The following is an 18,393-nucleotide window of genomic DNA, read 5'->3' as shown; positions in this document are numbered from 1 at the left end:
TCGGAAGAAGGAAGATAACAGGACTGGATCTGCAGGCGGCCCCTTTTCTGCAGGCAGAAAATCCATTATTTCCACCTAGGGGTGGCAAGTGTGTCTGTGATTAGGGCTTAATCGTCCACATGGCACAAAGGATTTTGTGCTCACCTTTTTCTTTTTTTGATATTTAAGGGGCTGGCCCCCAGAGCATTTAAATTAGGATTTGGTTTACATCAAATTGGTTTACTTATCACCTTTGCCAGTCAGGTCCTCTCTTCTGGGAATGTGGAAATTGGGGCAAGGAGATTCAGGGCATCATTGGTGGGGTGCAGATCTGGAAGATTATAGAGAATTGAGGGTTTCATCTGGCCATTTGGAGCAGTTGGGTTCTGGGGTGTTTCCCTGTGATAAACCCTTCTCTACTTGGGCTTCACTGAGTCAGTTTTGGTTTCTTGCAACCAAACCATCCTTAAGGAGACACAAACTTCAGCCACCACTGGGTGGGGGGTGGTGGTGAATGATGGCAGGATAGATGCTCTAGAATCTTCAGTGGGGCGCTCATGACTCCTAGGTGGCTTGAGAGTAAGTATGCCCCACTTTAAATCAATCTAGGGTATAAAATTCCAATTTACAACAAAGTAAATTAGAGTAATTCCTTCCATTACTCTAGAGGATTCCTCTTCCATCCTGGTGGCCCCCCCAGTATTTCCAATTAAACCCATTCATTCTAGCTCTCATCCAGAACACATGCATTTCTCTCTCCCTCCCTGTCTCTCTCTCTGCTTCTCTTTTTCTCATGATAAGTACAATGGCTGTCATGCTTGGAGCTCATACTATTTCCTAATGCTGTGCTATGCCTTCTATTGACATTGTTTTAATAGTCACAACAACCTGCTAAGTTATTCTTCCCCACGTTAATGATGAGGAAATTGGGGTTTAGATGAGTCAAGTAACTTGCTGGAGGTCACACAGCAGGTACGTAGCAGAGTCAGGATTTGAGGCGAGGTCAGTCTGAGTCCAGAGGATGGGGCAGAGCAGAGCCGCTCCTCTGCTGATAGGTGGGAGCAGAAGGGCTGAGGGGAGGGGGGCAGAATGAGTTCACCAGTAAACTGGCTGAGCCTGGAGACGGTGGGGAAGGGGAGTGTTGAAGGAGAGCCTCTGCTAAAGTGAAGAGGAGATGGACACCCCGCCCCCCGCCCCCCCATCCTACAGTAAAGGATGCCAGAAGCCTTTACTCTCGACTCTCCCTTCAATGGACTCCACTCATTGTTGCTTTTAAGAATCTCCAAGTCCCTAGGTTCTTGTCTCCAGTTTGGCTGGCAGAGCAACACTCATCCACGCATATCTCCGCCCCTGCTTCCCAGAACCCCTCTACTCCTGCCACCCACCCTCCTGCTCCCCCTCCCATCTTCCCCAGTGCAGGGAATGCAGCAGCTGCCTGCCCCTGAGCGCATGCTGAATCCGCAGCCCAGATGCCGAAGTCCACAGTCGTGAGGGAAAAGCTCCAGAGGAAAGTATCCAGAGTCAGGGCAATGTCTCAGCAAGGAAACAGCGTGCTGATGCGCCATTTCAGGCACAGACTCAGGTAACTTTAGAACTGGAGGAAACCTTAGAGGTATGTCAGTTTCAAGATGGGGGGAGAGTGAAGTGCAGAAAGAAGGAATGACTTTTCTACCATCATGCACTTAATGGGTGGAAAACCTGGGTTTCATTCATTTGTTCATTTACTCATTCATTTGCTCACCCAAGATTTATCAAGCAGCTATTGTGTGCCAGTCACAGGAGCTGGAGATACAAAGTGGAATAAAACAGTCTCAAGGGGTCTGCAGTCTAGGCTGTAGATGGTATGGCTCCCACGTTAAGGAATTTTCTAATTCGTGAGGATATTAAAGTTGGCTACATATTTAATAAGCATAATAATACTTACCATGTTCTGGACCCCAGAGTATTTACAATTATTATCTCATTCAATCCTCACAACAACCCAATGAGGTAGGTACTATTTTATCCCCATTTTGCAGATGAGAAAACTGAGGTACAGAGATCTGAAATGACGAAGGCTACACAGCTGCTAAGTGGCAGAGCTGGGATTCAGACATGGGCTGCCTGGCCGCCTGCTGCCACTTTGCCGTTCTCAAGCACTTCCATAGCATGTTATTATATAAGGGAAAAAAAAAAAAACTGCCCATATGCTGCTTAAAACGCCATAAAGTAGGTAAAAATACAAATAAAGAATACGAAATCAGTATTAAGAAAAATAAATGACACTCAGTAGTCAGGGGTGATGGAGGGGAAAACAAAACAGGGATTTGTAAGGTACGTGTATTCTTTCCCAGGATTACTAGTGTTGAACCGCAAATTTGGACATGAGTCTCCTAGCAGATAAAACATAAATTAAAAAGTCTGTTATATTATTTTCATAATTTCTGATTGGAAAATTTAATTTCTTATAGGGAAATACAACAATCTGTTTATTTTTTCTTTAAAAAAATATCTATATATATATATACACATATATATGAACTGAACCCTGAACTCTTGAGGGCAAAGACCACGTCCTGCTCATCTCTATGAAGGGTCCTCTGACAGAGAATAAGGTGAAAGGTGTTACTGTATTGGGTGGGTGGGTGGGGTGTGTGTACCTGTTTCCTAGAGCTGCCATAACAAGGTAGACAAACCAGGTGGCTTAAAACAACAGACATTTAATTCTGTCACAGTTCTGGAGGCCAGGAGTCCAAAATCAAGGTGTTGTTAGGGCCAGGCCCTCTCCAAAAGCTCTAGGGGAGGACCCTTCCTCGCCTCGTCCAGCTACTGGTGGCTCTGGCTTTCCTTGGCTTGTGGCAGCATCACTCCAGCCCCTGCCTCCACCTTCACATGGCCTTCCCTCTGTGTCTGTGTCTCTTCTCGTCTTAGAAGGACACCAGTCATACTGGATGAAGGGCACACCCTACTCCAGTACGACCTCATCTTAAATTACATCTGCATTGTCCCTATTTCCAAATAATGTCACGTTCAGAGGTTCTGGGTGGGCTTGAATTTTAGGGGGGACACTATTCAGCCCATTACAGGTGGTAAGAGAGAACGTTTCTGAGGAGGTGACCTTTTTGCTGACGTCTGAAGAATGAGGAGGACCTGGCCAGGCACACACCTGGGGGAGGAACAGTGCAGGGTGAAGTGTGAAGGCCCTAAGTCTGGGATGAACATGGTATGTGGGAGGGCTAGCAAGACCCCTGTGGCTGCAGCAGCATGGGGAGAGGGAAGAGTGGGGGGAACACGGAGACACAAGAGGAGCTAGAAGGAAGCTGGGACCATTGCCAGGAGCTTGGATTTTATTCATAGTGCAGCAGGGCAGGTCTTGAGCAGAGGCGTGACAATGAAAAGGTTTGGTTTTTAAATGATCAGCCTGGTGGCTGCATTAAAGCACAGCCCAGAGAAGAATAAACAACTGTAAATGGCAGTGGGGGATTTGGGAGACTGTCCCTGTGAGTCCAGGTGAGAGAGGATGACAGCTCTGACTAGTTCAGGGGCTGTGGGGATGGAGCTGATAGACTCCCTGACGGATCGATTATATGTTGGGGAAGGAAAGATGATCCTGCTGTCCTAAGTATTATACTATACATATGTCCACCTGCAGCTGGCATTTTCACTCAAACACATGCCCTCTTTCCATGCCCAGACTTGGAGTTCAGCCTCATTCCTTTTAACGGCTTCACTGCCTTCCGTATTTGGGGTTGATCACAACTTATTATTTCTCAATTCCCCCATTCTTGGGCACTTAGGTTGTTTCTGATTTCTCACAGTTACATCAGTGCTACAATAAACATGCATCCAATTGCTCATGCCTTCAACAAATTTCTGGAACAGAATTTGGGTGTGTGTCTGAGGCTTTCTCCACGCTAGAAGGGGTGTAGCTGGGTTTTAGAGTACTCCCACTCTAACGGGATTATAGGTTTTTGTCAAAAGTATACTCCCATGGGTTCAGTGACCAGAGATGTGCTGTTTCCTCACTAAGCAGAGAAAGCCCATCCCTTCCCCACCTTCTGAGGCTCAACAGTCCTGCAGGAGGCCCCCATCGCACGCCACCTCCTCACTTCCTGTGCTTCCCTAAATTTAAAAATTTCAGGGTTCCTGTAGGCCATATGCTACCTTGTGTCTGGTCTTTAAAACATGGAGTGGCATTTGGGGAATGGGACCAGGCTGCCAAGTGTAGCTTGGATCTGGGAAATGGCCAGACTCTCCTTGCAGATGGCTTTTCTTTTCTCTAATACATGCCCTCACTTGAACGCAGGTCCAGCAGGAGAAGAGGAGATTAGATCCTTATACCTGTTCTGACTCAGGGCTCTCCATCTGTTACAGCAAAGCATTCTTGGGAGAGAGAGAGGATTGCGGGGGCGGGGCGGGGAGATACAATCTAGCTTCATTTCTATCCTTTTTCCAAATGCTACCTACAATTTTTTTGTCTGCTCTAAATCTCTATCCTCATCAGAAACAAACAAAAAAACTGTAAGGGGTAACACACATGACAGATAGAAGAATAATTTGCTTAATATGCAAAGAGCCCTTACAAATTAAAAAAAAGAAAAAAAGAGAATGACCTAATTCTATTAAATGGATGAAGGACACCAAGTAAAGCAATCACAGAAAAATACAAAACAGCAAACAAATCTGCAAAGATGTGCAGCCTTGCTCATTATTAAAGAAAGGGGAATTAGAACAGGCACATACTTGCTAACTCTCAGAATGACATAGATGAAAGAGCCTGACCATTCCCTATCTTGTAAATGTCAACACCCTTGGGAAGGGAGGGTGCAAACTCTGGGGAGGGCAATAGGACAGTATCATTCTCTTTGCCCCCACCCCCTTTTCCTTTTTTTTTTTTAATTAAAAAAAATTTTCTAGGGCAGTATCTTATGCTAGGAATATTAACAATTCCATTTCTAGGAATTTATTATAGATAGATAGATAGATAGATATAGAGATAATGAACTCCAAAGAGGGCAAAGATATACCAAAATTCTTATTATAGTGTTTTTTAAGGGAAAATTCTGAAAACTGAGTGACTGTGAATCAACAGGACATTGACTAAATAAAGAATGATACGTCTATACAAGAGAATACAATGCAGCGATTAAAAGAAGAACAGGGCAGCTCTAAATGTACTAATACATTTTAAAACCCAAGGTACAAGGTTCAGAAGAAAAGGCAACTTTCCTGGCATAATGCATTGTATTTTCATATAAAACATTTATGGAAAAACGGATAAAAAAAGCACAATAGTGATTGCTTCTAGTAGACAGGAGTAGAAGATGAAGAGACTTTCACTTTTGTATACTGCTTTTTATAAATTATTATCAAATGTTACCTTTACGATTAAAACTTGTTTAACAAATATTTAGCAGAAAGCAGATGATTCAATAGCGGACTTAAAATCTGGAAAGTGGAACATTTGAATCCTAACTCCAGCTTATGTTCTGTTTTCACCTGAGTTACATCAGGTAACACAGGTAAATCTCTGGACCTGACTTTCTCATCATTAAACTGGCGATGTTATGGGTTTCTTGGTGCTGGTGTCACTGTTGATGTCCTCTATGCCGCTGGAGTGACAAACTGGTGCAGAAAAGCAAGCAGCTTAACTGTTTGGCTCCAAATTTTGTTTTGTTTGTCACTCACGTGCAAACATCAATCTGATATTCTTGGAGATCGTGTCACTTACTTAGTTAAAGAAGTAATAGTGATGCATCCCGGCCGTGAAGGCGTATTGGAGATGTTAGAGGGCCATCCAATTTCACCCATCCTTCTGCTAATTCCACCTGTAGCCTAGTGCATGCTGGGATTAAACAGCATCACCTCCCGGGTTGATGTAAAACACCCGGCGAGATTTTTCTCATGCTTGCCTTCCCTCAAGTTGAGAAGGTAAAATTGGGTCATTCTCCATCTGGGGTAGGAGCAAATAAAGACATAGTAAACGTCAACAAAGGAAATCACTAAGCAGGGGAGATATTACTAATAGGGACAAGAAAACTAGAAATGCTTAGGTGAGAGGTAACTGGAAAAAAAAAAAACAATAAAAGAACTTTGCAGGGTCTTTGCAGAGAAATTGCAAAGGATTGTGGGTTAAGGAACGAAGATGGAGGCCATGGTGGGGCAGAAGGAAGGTGGCTGAGTCAGCAGGAGTGCAGCTGAAAAGGGAGGGCCTCAGTAGCAGACCAAGAGCATCTTGGAGGCGTCCATTGGTTGATTAAAAAAAGGGAGGTGGGGACAGACAGGTTGAAGGACAGGGAGAAGGAAACTGTTCTTAACGACTATAATCAACTTGCCCTACAATCCCAAAGTGGGACAAGGAGGACAGGTAGAAAAGGCTGACTCCAGAGGCCGGGAAGACAGTAAGCTGAGAACAGTTCACGGAAAGCTTTGTCTCCGAGGAGTGTTGCTAAGTCAGGGGGTGTCCACCTGGGAATTATGTCATGGGAACCTTGGCTAGAAAGACACTGGGTGAGTCCCAGCTCGGACACCCTGTTACGCTGGCGTGTTGGCGCTCCCCATGGGCGGGTATCTGTGTTTGATTCATCTCTATCCAAAGGAAGGGGCCCGTCGTGAGCACGTGGTGAATGCTGGCTGCACGAATGAATGTCCTTCCAAGGAGGTGAAAGGAGAGACTCTAACCTTCTTCCCCAGGTGACTACCACTGGCTTATATTAGGACCTTGGCTAAAGTACAGCTGACAAATGTCGCCACCCTAAGCGGCGTAGCCACAGTGACTGAGCACTTTGCCACATCAGGACACTGTGAAGTGCTTGCGGACATTCTCATAGGTAATCCTCGAATCCAACCTAGGACGTGGGTGTTATCCTCACGCCCCTTTTACAGATGAGGCAAGAGCTTAGAGAGGTGAAGTGGCCTGCCTGGGGGTGCCCAGTTGGGATTTGAAACCAGATCTGTCAATTCCAAAGCCCAAGAGCTTCGCAACGAGATACCAGAGAGTGACAATGGCCCATGTGGGGGAGGCCCTCGTCTCCCTATTTTACAGATGAGAAGACTGAGACCCGGGCAACAGAAGTTCAGATTGTCAGACTCCAATCGTGAGCTCCTTCCGCTGTGCAACTCTGCTCCTCTCTAATGCCATGGGAAGGCGGGAGACGTGACTCAATGTGGCTTTTTTTTTTTTTAATTTCCAAAGCCTTCCAAAGTTGAACAGTCCTGATTTTCCAGCCATGTCAGATATTTCTGACTGGATCAGTGGGTCTCAACCAGCAGCGATCTTGCTCTGCAGGAGACATTTGGCAATCTCTGGAGACGTTTTTGGTTGTCCCAACTAACTGTGTGTTTTGGGCGGGGGTGGGGGTGGGGGGAGCAGTGTGGAGATTCTACTGGCATCTAGTGAGTAGAGCGCCCAGGGAAGCTGCTAAATATCCTACAGTGCTGCTTATGTACCTCCACCTAGTCCTTTTTTTTTTCTTTTTTTAATGTTTATACACATAACTAATACAGGGGGAAATCTTGTAATTTACGAAAACCTTCTCATTAAATACATAAGCCACAGAGACAAAGCTAAACATCCACCCACTCCCCACCCCCCTTCATCAGCAGTGACACTGTCAGCAGTTTGTGTACATTCTACAGTGCAAAGGAAATTCCTCACAATGAAGAATATATCATTCTTTTTGAAGTGGACAGACCCCTCTTTGGCCTCCCTTTGAGGCTGGTACTTTTCACCCTCAATCGCTTAATATTAACTTAATCGCCCAGGCTGTCTGGGCGACTCATCCCAGAAAATATTTTCTGAGCACCTACTATGTACCAGGCGCCGAGCCTGAAGCTGTTCTGATGCAGAGAGAATATCTCCCACGGCACAGTCACGAAACATTAGAGCAAACAGCTTTGGCCGTGACACACACCAGCTCAGGAACTAAGAAACAAAGGGGGAAAATGGTCTGACTGACAAGAGCGTAAGGAGAAGCATCTGGAAAAGTTGCTTGTAGCAACTGCTCTTTGGGCCCTATTCACACCTTATTTTTTTATCAGTTGGTTTCCTTGTTTATTGTTAGCGCCTCCCCGCACCCCAATCTGTCACAGGTTCTCTTATATCTCTGACTCCTAGCATAGTACCTGGTATACAGCAAGCACTCCCTAAATATGTGCCCTTTGAATGAATGATATTATCTCATTCAAAAACCCTGTGAGTAGGTATTGCTATGATCTCCATTTTACAGAGAGGAACCTCAAGGCTCAGAGAGGTGAAGTACTTGGCCTAAGGTCACACAGCCAGCAAGGAGCAGAGGGCCAATTAGAATCCAGAGGCGCAGAATCCAAAGTTCTGCTCTTGACACCAGGCTTTAGAAGGCAGCCCTGATGGCTTAGTGAGTGAAAGTCATGCAGGGCAGATGGATTCAGGAAAGAAGAAAACTAACGTTTGCAAATCTTTTCTTCAACCTGTGGATTTGAGAAGGTCTGGTTCTTTGGGGCTGGGATCGCTGTGAATCTCCTCCATCATCCCTCCCCAGTAGCTAGTGCATCCCATCCCTTTCTTGCCCCCCGATTCTCCCATTTAATGGTCTTTCTCTCCCCTGCCTGCCTCCCTCTTTCCCATCTCGTCCAGTCCCCTGGGGCTGCCAAAGGTGCCATTCGGTCAGATAATTAAAGTTCCCCTCCTGTTAGCATCTCGCTCCTGAGCCCTTCCAGCAGCTGTTCAGCTGGAGCGGGTCTGAGAGAGTGCACAAAAGCTTTACCAGTAATTGTGTCTACAAGCTGCGTGTGCGTGCGTGCGTGCGTGTGTGTGTGTGTGTGTGTGTGTGTGTGTGTGTGCGCGCGCACGCATGTACACAGCCAGCATGCGCCTGGCCTCACCCCAGCCCCTTGGGCGGGGGCCACAGATTCATTACAGATTTTTCTTGGCGGCGTTGAGAGGAGGGAGGGGAAGGGGACCAGATGGCAGACAGGCGGGTGGCGGTGGGCCCTGCCTCCTCTTCCTCTCATCAAGCAGATGCCCTAGGAACAAGGGGCCCGGAGGCAGAGGCAGGATTAGAGGGTGAAACTCCGTATCAATTAGTGTCAAAGGCCGGGAGACTCGGTGGAGGAGGGGCAGCCAGTTGGCTCTGGCCGGTGGGGGAAGGAGAGAGAAAGAGAGAGCACTGATGCAGGAGAGGGGACCAGACCAGCCCGCAGCCCACAAGGGGTTAACATGCATCCTCACGAGGAGCTGGGAGTGAGGACAGAACCACCCTCAGAAATCACCAAGGGCAGCACCGCACTTTCAGGTGGGTAAACTGAGGCCCAGGAGAAGAGGCTCAGCGGGAAGTCTTACAGCCCCTGCACTGGGGTTAGTACTGCAGTTAAGAGTTTTAATATTATTAGATATTAGATAATATTAGATAATAATAATAGATATTAGATAATATTAATAATACTAAGAACACTAGTAATATTCTTCTCAGTAGTAATATCAAAAATCCTAGCAGCAATGAAATCGTATTAGCCTCACTGCTGAGCACTTACTTTGTGCCACATACTTGCTGGACAATTTCTTACCTAATCTAATCCCCCCAATGGCCTGATAAGATAGATCTTAACAGCCTTGTTTCATGGATGAAGAAATTGAGGCCCAGCGAGGGGAGTGAGGCTGCCCAAAGTCACAAAGCAAATAAAGATGGGGCTGAGATTCTAACACAGAACTGAGCCGAGTGAACAGTCAACAAGCACGGCTTGTCTGGACTTGCCCTTGGAGTGAGCTTCGGTCCATGTTGGTTTTGAGGAGCAGCGTTCTTAAACCCTCACTTCTTTTACTCTAAAAAACAGAATAGACTTTAAAGTTCCAAGACCAAAATTCAAGTTCAAGCCCTTACTGACAAGCTGTGTGACCCTGGGCAAGTCACTGAGCCTCTCTGAATTTGTTTCCTCCTCTGCTCTGTGAGGTTATCCAACAACGGTGGATAGGAAAATTACTTCTGATTAATGCCTATAATGGAATATTATGCCGGCTTTTAAAAATGACGAGGTGGATGGGGATTTACTGACATAGTAAGATACTCAGACTGTATTGTTAAATTAGAAAAAAAGATCTGAAATTAAAAAAATGCCCAATATTATCCCAAGTTGATTAAGACATATAGAGAGAAAGAGTGAGATGAGAAAATGAGAGAGAGAGAGAGAGAGAGAGAGAGAGAGAGAGAGAGAACAAGAGTGAGTTAGTGAGTCCAGAAGGATGAACTCCAAAATATTCATAGTGGTTATTCTCTGTGCAGTGATACTTTCTTTTTTGTACGTACGTGTTTACAAAAATTAGTATGAATACAAGTGATAATATTAAAAGTTTGTTCCGTCATCAGTCTTGCCCAGTCCTGAGTATTGTGAGGACCAAAGAGTCTGGCTCTGCATACTGTAAAGTACCCACACATCCGAGGGATGGTTTGTCTCCTGGGGCGTGATAAGATGGGGAGGGGAGTGATAAGATGTAGGTCAGGGTCTTGTCTACAGCTCAGTTAGAGACCCAACAACATCAGTGGGTCAGGTCAAAGTCATAAAGAACCAGCGTCTGAGGGCTGCTGGGGAGGGAAGGGTTAATGTGCAAATCCATAAAGCTGACCCCTGGGTGGCCCGCTTAGGAGACCATCTGCCAGCAGGCCTGCAGCTGCCAATCCAGGCAGGCCCTGCCTTCTCGCAGGCTCCTCCCAGCCCGCACAGCTCGGAGCAGGCCAGATGCCTCTGCCTTGGCCTCTGACTCCAGCCAGGGGATCTGGCCTGGCAGAGTTATCACATCTCTCTCCCCATGCCCAGCAGCCGCACTGGCATCCGAGGCAACAGAGGTTGCCGACTTGCCCACTTAATGGTCTCACGTGACTAGCAGACAACGACGTGGTAGTTCTTCCCATTGTACAGCTGAGGAAACTGAGTCTCAGAGGCAAAGGCGCCTGGCCAAGGAAACAGATTCTTGGAGACAGCCCAGGTTCCTGGGGGAAGCGGCGAGCCCCGCCCCATCCTCTGATAGTCTCCCGTGGGCAACGACTCCTCCAGGAGCAGTTGAGGGGCCAGGTGAGGCTGATATTCTAGAGCCTGTCACCAAGAGCTTGGGGCGACGGGGCAGGCATGGAGGTGAAGCAGAAGAACACAAGATGGGCGTCTTCAGGAAGCTGGGTTCGAATCCCTGCTCTATCTCCCCACTCTGCCTCATCTGCTGGTCTACCTAGAAAGTCTTATAGGGACCTTCCAACTCCCCCATTTTGGGGAGTCCGAGACCTCTGACTACTTCCGGACCCCCAGGAAAAAGAATAAGATGAGCAACTCTTCTTCCCATCATGGGCACCCACTCTGGAGTCAGATATTGGTGCTGAGAGCCAGACAAGCGGAGAGAAAAGAGTTAACCTGAGGGGCGGATGGAGAAGGGACAGAATCCTCTCTGGAACCTGCCCACGTGTCAGACTGAACAGCTCCGGACTGACGGCCAAAAGATGCAGAGAGAGACCCAAAAATTCCCAGAACAGATGGGCCAGCCCGGGCGTGTGGGGGATGAAATGGCCGTCATAATCATAACATCTCAAATTCCTCTGGTGCATTCCGGTTTTCAAAGCTCATTCAAATCCTTATCTTATTGGAATCTCACGACTCTTCTGGACAGTAGATGGCCAGGGGCTACAAGACCCATCTGGCAAGATGAGGCAACTAAACTCAGAGAGGCTAAGAGGTTTGCTCAAGGTCACACAGCTCGTGTGTGGTCAGAACAGTCAAAAAGAGAATCAGGTCTCCTGAATCCTAATTCACCCATCAGTGGACCTGTGATTTGATCCCCTCATTTTCTAACTTGGGGGCTTGGAATGATGATGTATGTCAGTAATAAAATAGCAACAACAAAAACGGTAATAAAACCAACGTGCACTGATCACTTATAACATGATAGGCACTGCTTTAAGCACTTCATACTATCTCATTTAATTTCCACTTTGACCCTGGATGAGGTAGATATTACCATTAGCTCCAACTTACAGATGGAGGAGACAGACTCACATGAATGAAATCACTTGCGCAAGGACAAAGTTATAAAACACTGTAGCTAAGATTCAAATGTAGATCACCCTGTCCCTTCACCACCATGCCAGTGGTTCCCAATCATCACTGCAAATTAGAATCACCTAAGAAGAGTTTAAAACAGCACTATGCTCAGACGTCACCTTGAATCAATTAAATAAGGGCGTCCAGACATGGGGCCCAGACATCAGTATTTCTTAAAGATTCCTAGGTGATTCCACTGTGCAGCCCAGTTTGGGAATCACCATACTACACTCTCCCCAGGTACTGTTCCATTGATCATCTCAGAAGAGCTCTGTGACAGCTGAGTTTCTCTCAGTTTCCCTACCTGTAAAATGGAGCCCCTCTTAGCTTTGTTGACTAGGGTCCATGCTCTCCAGGCTTGGGGCGGGAAAGTGTCAAGGCCCCAGAACTTTGAGCTGAGAGCTCTAGCTGCTCCCCCAGAGTCAGCTAGAGCGTGGGAACCCTATACCCACTTGACCCTGCTGTAAAACTTTTATTATGTTTATTTCAAATCAGGCTTTTGTGCAACTGCAAACACTGGAATTTGTAGCAACAGGGACTGTGACGCTGCTAGCCGCATTCTTTACCTTCTCTGGGCAAACCCCTTCAGTGTCCCCTCCAAAATGTAGTGAAATCATAATGGAGGGGGAGCCTGGGGCACCACCAAGGGAACAAAGGAAGACAGATCCTGGAAGAAGGGGCTGTGCTTGCTGGAAACTGGGACAGTGGTTTTGTTTTTCCCAGACTCTGGAAATCATCTTCACTCCTGCCTTTGAAATCATCCCCCAGTGACTCCTCAGAAGGAAGCAAAGTGCCTTCTCTGTGCCTGCTCTCCTTTCTGAGTCTGGGGGAGCAGAGTGTAGAGGGAAGGTGGTCTCTTCCCTGGGTTCAAGTCCTGGCTGTTGGCTAACTTGTTGCACGGGCTTGGACCAGCCGCTGGCACGCTCCAGCCAACTTCCCTGCCTGTAAATAACGAGACTGGAGCCCCTCCTGACCTTGACCTACCTAGTTCTGTCATCAGATCTGTCAGCCGCAGGATGGATAACAGAGAAACTCAGACGCATGTAGAAATGCAAAGAAAATCAGGCCTCCTCCAGAGCCCTCTGCTCCACCCCCCTTGCCCTCACCAGGAGAAGGTGCCATGGGAAGACGTGGTGCTTTCCTGAGCTCCTTGGAACTCGCAGTCCTGGTCCACAAATGCTTTGGGCTCAAAGCTGGGAGTTCCAGGATTGTGAAGTCTAGGATCAAATGTCCTGATGAACAATGTCCCAGAGGAGGCGGGAGTGACCCATCGGGCTCATCAGATGACAGGTCTTGGACCCATGGAACATAAGAACCATGGGATCCTATGGTCTCAGAATCTCAGAACCAGGGGCATGACGAGGTGTGTGGGGCCCAAAGCTTACGCAGTTGGGGGCCTTCTTTAAAAACACAGCCTGAAACACTTCTATCATACTTTAATTTACACTCTAGACTTTTTGGTTGTATATTCCGACTGCCTCGTCACATGACAATTTTGTAATATCGTCAACTACAGAGAGAATAGGAAGGTAATGCTGCATTTTCTTCTGTGTTGGTTGTTTAGGAGCACTTGGAGACCCACGTGGTTGAGAGGTCCAAAGGTCCCAAAGAGATGTGAAAGTGAAAGGAGTCCACGGCAGTGACCGACGTCAGGCCGTCCGGCAAGCCTGAAAGGGGCTTGTGAGGACAGGGGTGTTCCAGGGTCCCTGTGGTCTTTCTCCTGCCCGTGAAGAGGGCTTCCTTTTGAAGCTGTGCTAGGAGCGGTATCTTAGCCACACTGAGCTCTTCATGCATAGAAGATAGCTCATTTTTAGTTGGTTATCTCCCCTCATAACTTCTACCAGCTCTCCTACTTAACAATCCCACACCCTTGGGGGAAAACAGGAACAGAAAATACATGCAAAATGGCCCTCCATTTTGATAGAGATACACACAGTTGCTGACTTCAATCTTTTTGCAGCAGGTCCCTGAGAGAATCAGGAATCAAGGATGCCACAGAAGCCTGGGGACTGGGGCTCAGGACACACCGGAGACGATGAAGGTACAGAGCTCGGAGGTTTAGGACTTGGATTGGACGCTGCTGTTGCTGGGGGGAAGGGAAGACAGGGAAACGTAGGCCAAGTCAAAGGGTTCAATCTACTTACCCCTGGCCCTGGATCCCAGGCTGTACAGCAAGCCTAGCAAAGCCTTCGCACAACTCCCCTCCTGCCCGGGACCCTGAGACGATGGGTAGCAATGCGGTACAGTGAGTCAAATCCCGATTCACCCTTTACTCGCTGTGTGACCCTCCTCTGACCTCCGGGCTTCTCAAGTGTAGGACGAGCATGATGAAAATGTAGCCGCCTATGGAAGCCGTACAATTCACACGCCGCTGTCAGCACAGTGCCTGGCACTGGGATAAACACTCAGCAAATGCTGGGCGTTACGATTCCTGTCCAGCTTTTGGCCCTTCTCGCCACCAGAGCCCAAGGAGAGACCCCTCCCTTGCCCCCGATCCCAGGGAAGGGCTGAGATTGGCCCTCCTAATATCATATGCTAGCCCTGCACCGGTTATAGCATCTAGAGTAACTGAGAAATAGAATTGTGCCTCTTGCAGCCCTAATGGGTATGGAAGTAAGGCTCTATACGGGAAAGGAGAGCTTCCTGGAAAGACCCAAATAAAAATAATATGGCCCTTTACACCTGCCTACTGACTAGGTTTGCCTCATGAATGGGATACAGATCAGAACCCCTCAGTCAACTGAGTTTCCGTCCTATCCCAACGGGCCAATCAGACCCCAATTTTCTGACAACCCTGGTGTCCTTTCTCAGAATGTCTAAGAATTCTGGGAGAATAAATCCATCCCATGTCATAACTCTGCTCCTGGAGAGCAGAGACTTTAACCAGTTCATTGTCACAACCCAAGCATCCGGCACCAGGTCTGGCACGTAAAACACACCCGATAAATATGTTACTGAATGTGAGAGTGAATAAATGGAATACTAAATTTTCAAAGGAAAGAACAATCAAGGGAGATTACTTCCCAAAGATCAAAGAGAAACCCTCTGACAGTTGAGTATTTTTCCTTGTTTTCTTTTTTGTAGCAACATTTAATAAGCATTAATGGCGGTCGAGGCACTGACCTAATCACTTTGTCTATCACTGCATTTAATTCTCCCAACAACACTCTGAAAGTTGCTCTTAACATAGGCAGTGTGGTCTGATGGTTAAGAATACGGGCTTTACAGAAAACGGGACGGCCCTCCATTACCAAATACCACTTTTGCGACATGCGTCGCTCTTGCCGCAGTTCTGGCACCTTACCGTTTTATTAAGGACCTTGTTGTGTTTTTACCAACTTACTACTTGAAATGATAATACAGCCTGTCTGTTTGCTCTTTCAAGACTGTGATATATTTTCCTAGTGGTTTGGTTTTAAAAAGACGTAAGACTTAATTTTTCTTCAAAAAAAAAAAAAAAAAAAAGAATACAGGCTTTAGAATTAGACCCATGTTCAAATCCTAGCTTCAGCAGCTTCTAGCTGTGTGATCTTGGATCAATCACTTCTCTCCTTGAGGCTTTCCTTGTCTATAACATGGGAATGACAATATATGCTTGATGGAGTTAATATTTATTTTTTTTTAAAAAAAAAAAAAAAAAAAAAGAATACAGGCTTTAGAATTAGACCCATGTTCAAATCCTAGCTTCAGCAGCTTCTAGCTGTGTGATCTTGGATCAATCACTTCTCTCCTTGAGGCTTTCCTTGTCTATAACATGGGAATGACAATATATGCTTGATGGAGTTAATTTATTTAAAATGGTAATGCATGTGAAGACTTTAGCACAGTGCCTGGATCACAGGAAATGCTCAATAAATAGCGACTGTTATTCTTCCGGCCCCCTTCCTCTTACATGGAGAAAGAGCTTATCAGAGAGGCCACAGATGCTCACCGCAGGATGTGATTCCAGGAATGAAAGGCATTTCCTGTGTATGGGAGAGGATGGCACCAAATTCCCTTCCCTTTCCACCCAGACCTGCTACTAGATTACCTTTCTAGTTCTCTTAGCACCTAGGAGGGACCCTGTAATTAGCCTTCACCAATGGAATATACACAGAAGTAATGGGTCACTTCAAGGCAGTCGCAGTTAAGAGCAGGTGTGACCTCTCCACCTTGGTTCACTTGCCTCGTCTTCCAGCTGGATCATGCCACATAGCACGGAAGCCACGTTACGGAGGTGGGTCCCTATACGGCTACATGAAGCAAAGCCCTCCTCCAACCCATTTAGGACTAAGATACAAACAAGAAACGATTGGTTCATGTGAAGCCACTGAGATCCCACATAGCTGCTACCTCTTGCCTACCCTAACCACACTATTTTTATTTAATGATCTTCTTGTAATATCCAAGATGATATCTATTCTGCTTATTCTTTAGGTCTAATGGTATAAGTAGCCAGCAGATGTGCTCTCATGGTGAGAGATTATGTTCCTTGGAGAAAAAGAGCACTGGGAATCGATTCCAGTGGTCTGAGGGATTCCTAAGAAAGAACATGAGATGTGAAAGGAAGTCCCCATCTCTCCAGTGGCACTGCCTTCCAGGTTCCCCCACTGGGCAAACGACCCCATGACTATGGAGAGTGCTAAGCTTCCACTTAGGTTAGGTTCTGGCAGAATGTCTTCATCGCCAGCTGTTTCTTTTTTTTTTTTTTAATTTTTATTTATTTTTGGCTGTGTTGGGTCTTCGTTGCTGCACGCGGGCTTTCTCTAGCTGCGGTGAGCAGGGGCTACTTTTCGTTGAGGTGTGCGGGCTTCTCATTGTGGTGGCTTCTCTTGCTGCAGAGCATGGGCTCTAGGTGCGCAGGCTTCAATAGTTGTCGCATGAGGGCTCAGTAGTTGTGGCGCACGGGCTTAGCTGCTCCGCGGCACGTGGGATCTTCCTGGACCAGGGCTCGAACCCGTGTCCCCTGCCTTGGCAGGTGGATTCTTAACCACTGCGCCACCAGGGAAGCCCCTCTAGCTGCTTCTTGAGAAAACTCAGAACAGCCCAAGGATAGGACTGTCCATGGCTAGATGACTTGTAATCACAAAATCTAGGTTCTAATGGTAAGGTGTACTTTCTATGTTCTCTTTGCCTCTCTTTTCCCAGAGATGTCTCTCGCACCTAGAAACAGTTTAACCCAATCCTGGCTAAAGCTCTGGTCTGGCTTTGCCCAAATGGTGACCAACACCACTATGGACTTTAATACAGGACCAGTCACTGGAAACACAGGGTCCACTGGAGTTAAATATATTGGAGATCCCATGACGCCTGGGCCCAAGTCCCTTCCTTTCCCGTGACTAGCTGTTGCAGGGGTGAGGAGAGGATCCTAGGAGTAAGTGGCGCTCCTCTTTAGCTACAGGTGACCACGCCAACTCCCGCCGGTCACCTCCCAACTGTTCATTCCCGTCCTTAAAGAGAACCAGCAAGAGAAGTCTCTGCTCACTCCTGTAAAATGGTAGACTCCCAGGTGTGCATCTGGGTGCTTCTTTGGAGTGCCAGATGTGCTAGGCTCTTTTCTAATTTATCATCTCCAATGCTCACAGCAACCTTGGAAGAAAGTTATTTCCCCCAGTTTAGAGAAGATAAAATTGAGGCTTGGGGTAGTGAAATATAGTACCATGCTGGGGTTACCTGGCTGTGCTATTCAAAGTATCACACGTCACACACATACTGTACAAAGTACAGTCCGAGCAGAGCAGAAAGTACCTTCCAAACTCCCGGCACCATTTTTGATGTGTCAAAGGATGTGAAGAAAAAGGATACCTGCTCCACCCGCCTTATAGTATTAAAGCCCTAGAGCACAGCTCAAAGGCACAAATATACACAAAGTATTTGAAAAATGTAAAACACTATATAAATGCAAATTATTAATTAATAGGCTAATTAATTGATTGACAAGGAGTCTGTATAGCATGGAGGTTAAGCGCAGTGGGCTCTGGAATCAGACAGGACTGGGTGTGATGAAGTTTTGACCTCCCTGAATCTGTTTCCTCTTCTTCGAAACAGAGATAAGAATATTTCCCGTCTCACAGGGCACTGTGAAGCTTTAATGAGTCAGTATATACGAAATGCTTAGTGTAATGTCTGACTCACACTGTTACTGTTTTTACAGATAACTCTATTAGTCTCAGTTTTTTCTTCTGTGAAATGGAAAAAAATAATTCGACCCATCGCATGGTGCTTTCATAATTTGAAACTCTTTTAAGAATGCAGTATGCCAGGGCTTCCCTGGTGGCGCAGTGGTTGAGAGTCCGTCTGCCGATGCAGGGCACACGGGTTCGTGCCCCGGTCCGGGAGGATCCCACGTGCCGCGGAGCGGCTGGGCCCGTGAGCCATGGCCGCTGGGCCTGCGCGTCC

At 46.8% G+C, this 18,393-nt stretch overlaps 1 protein-coding gene across 1 annotated transcript in view; it reads right to left on the bottom strand.

Annotated features, from left to right (window-relative positions):
• The window catches only part of SRRM4 (serine/arginine repetitive matrix 4), a 166,760-nt gene that overhangs the window by 129,498 nt on the left and 18,869 nt on the right, over positions 1-18,393 (bottom strand). The window lies entirely within an intron of this gene.

Source organism: Lipotes vexillifer, unplaced genomic scaffold, assembly GCF_000442215.2.
Source record: "Lipotes vexillifer unplaced genomic scaffold, Lipotes_vexillifer_v1.1 scaffold2030, whole genome shotgun sequence".
In the NCBI taxonomy this organism is placed as follows: domain Eukaryota; kingdom Metazoa; phylum Chordata; class Mammalia; order Artiodactyla; family Lipotidae; genus Lipotes; species Lipotes vexillifer.
This window is presented reverse-complemented; position numbering and strand designations above follow the sequence as displayed.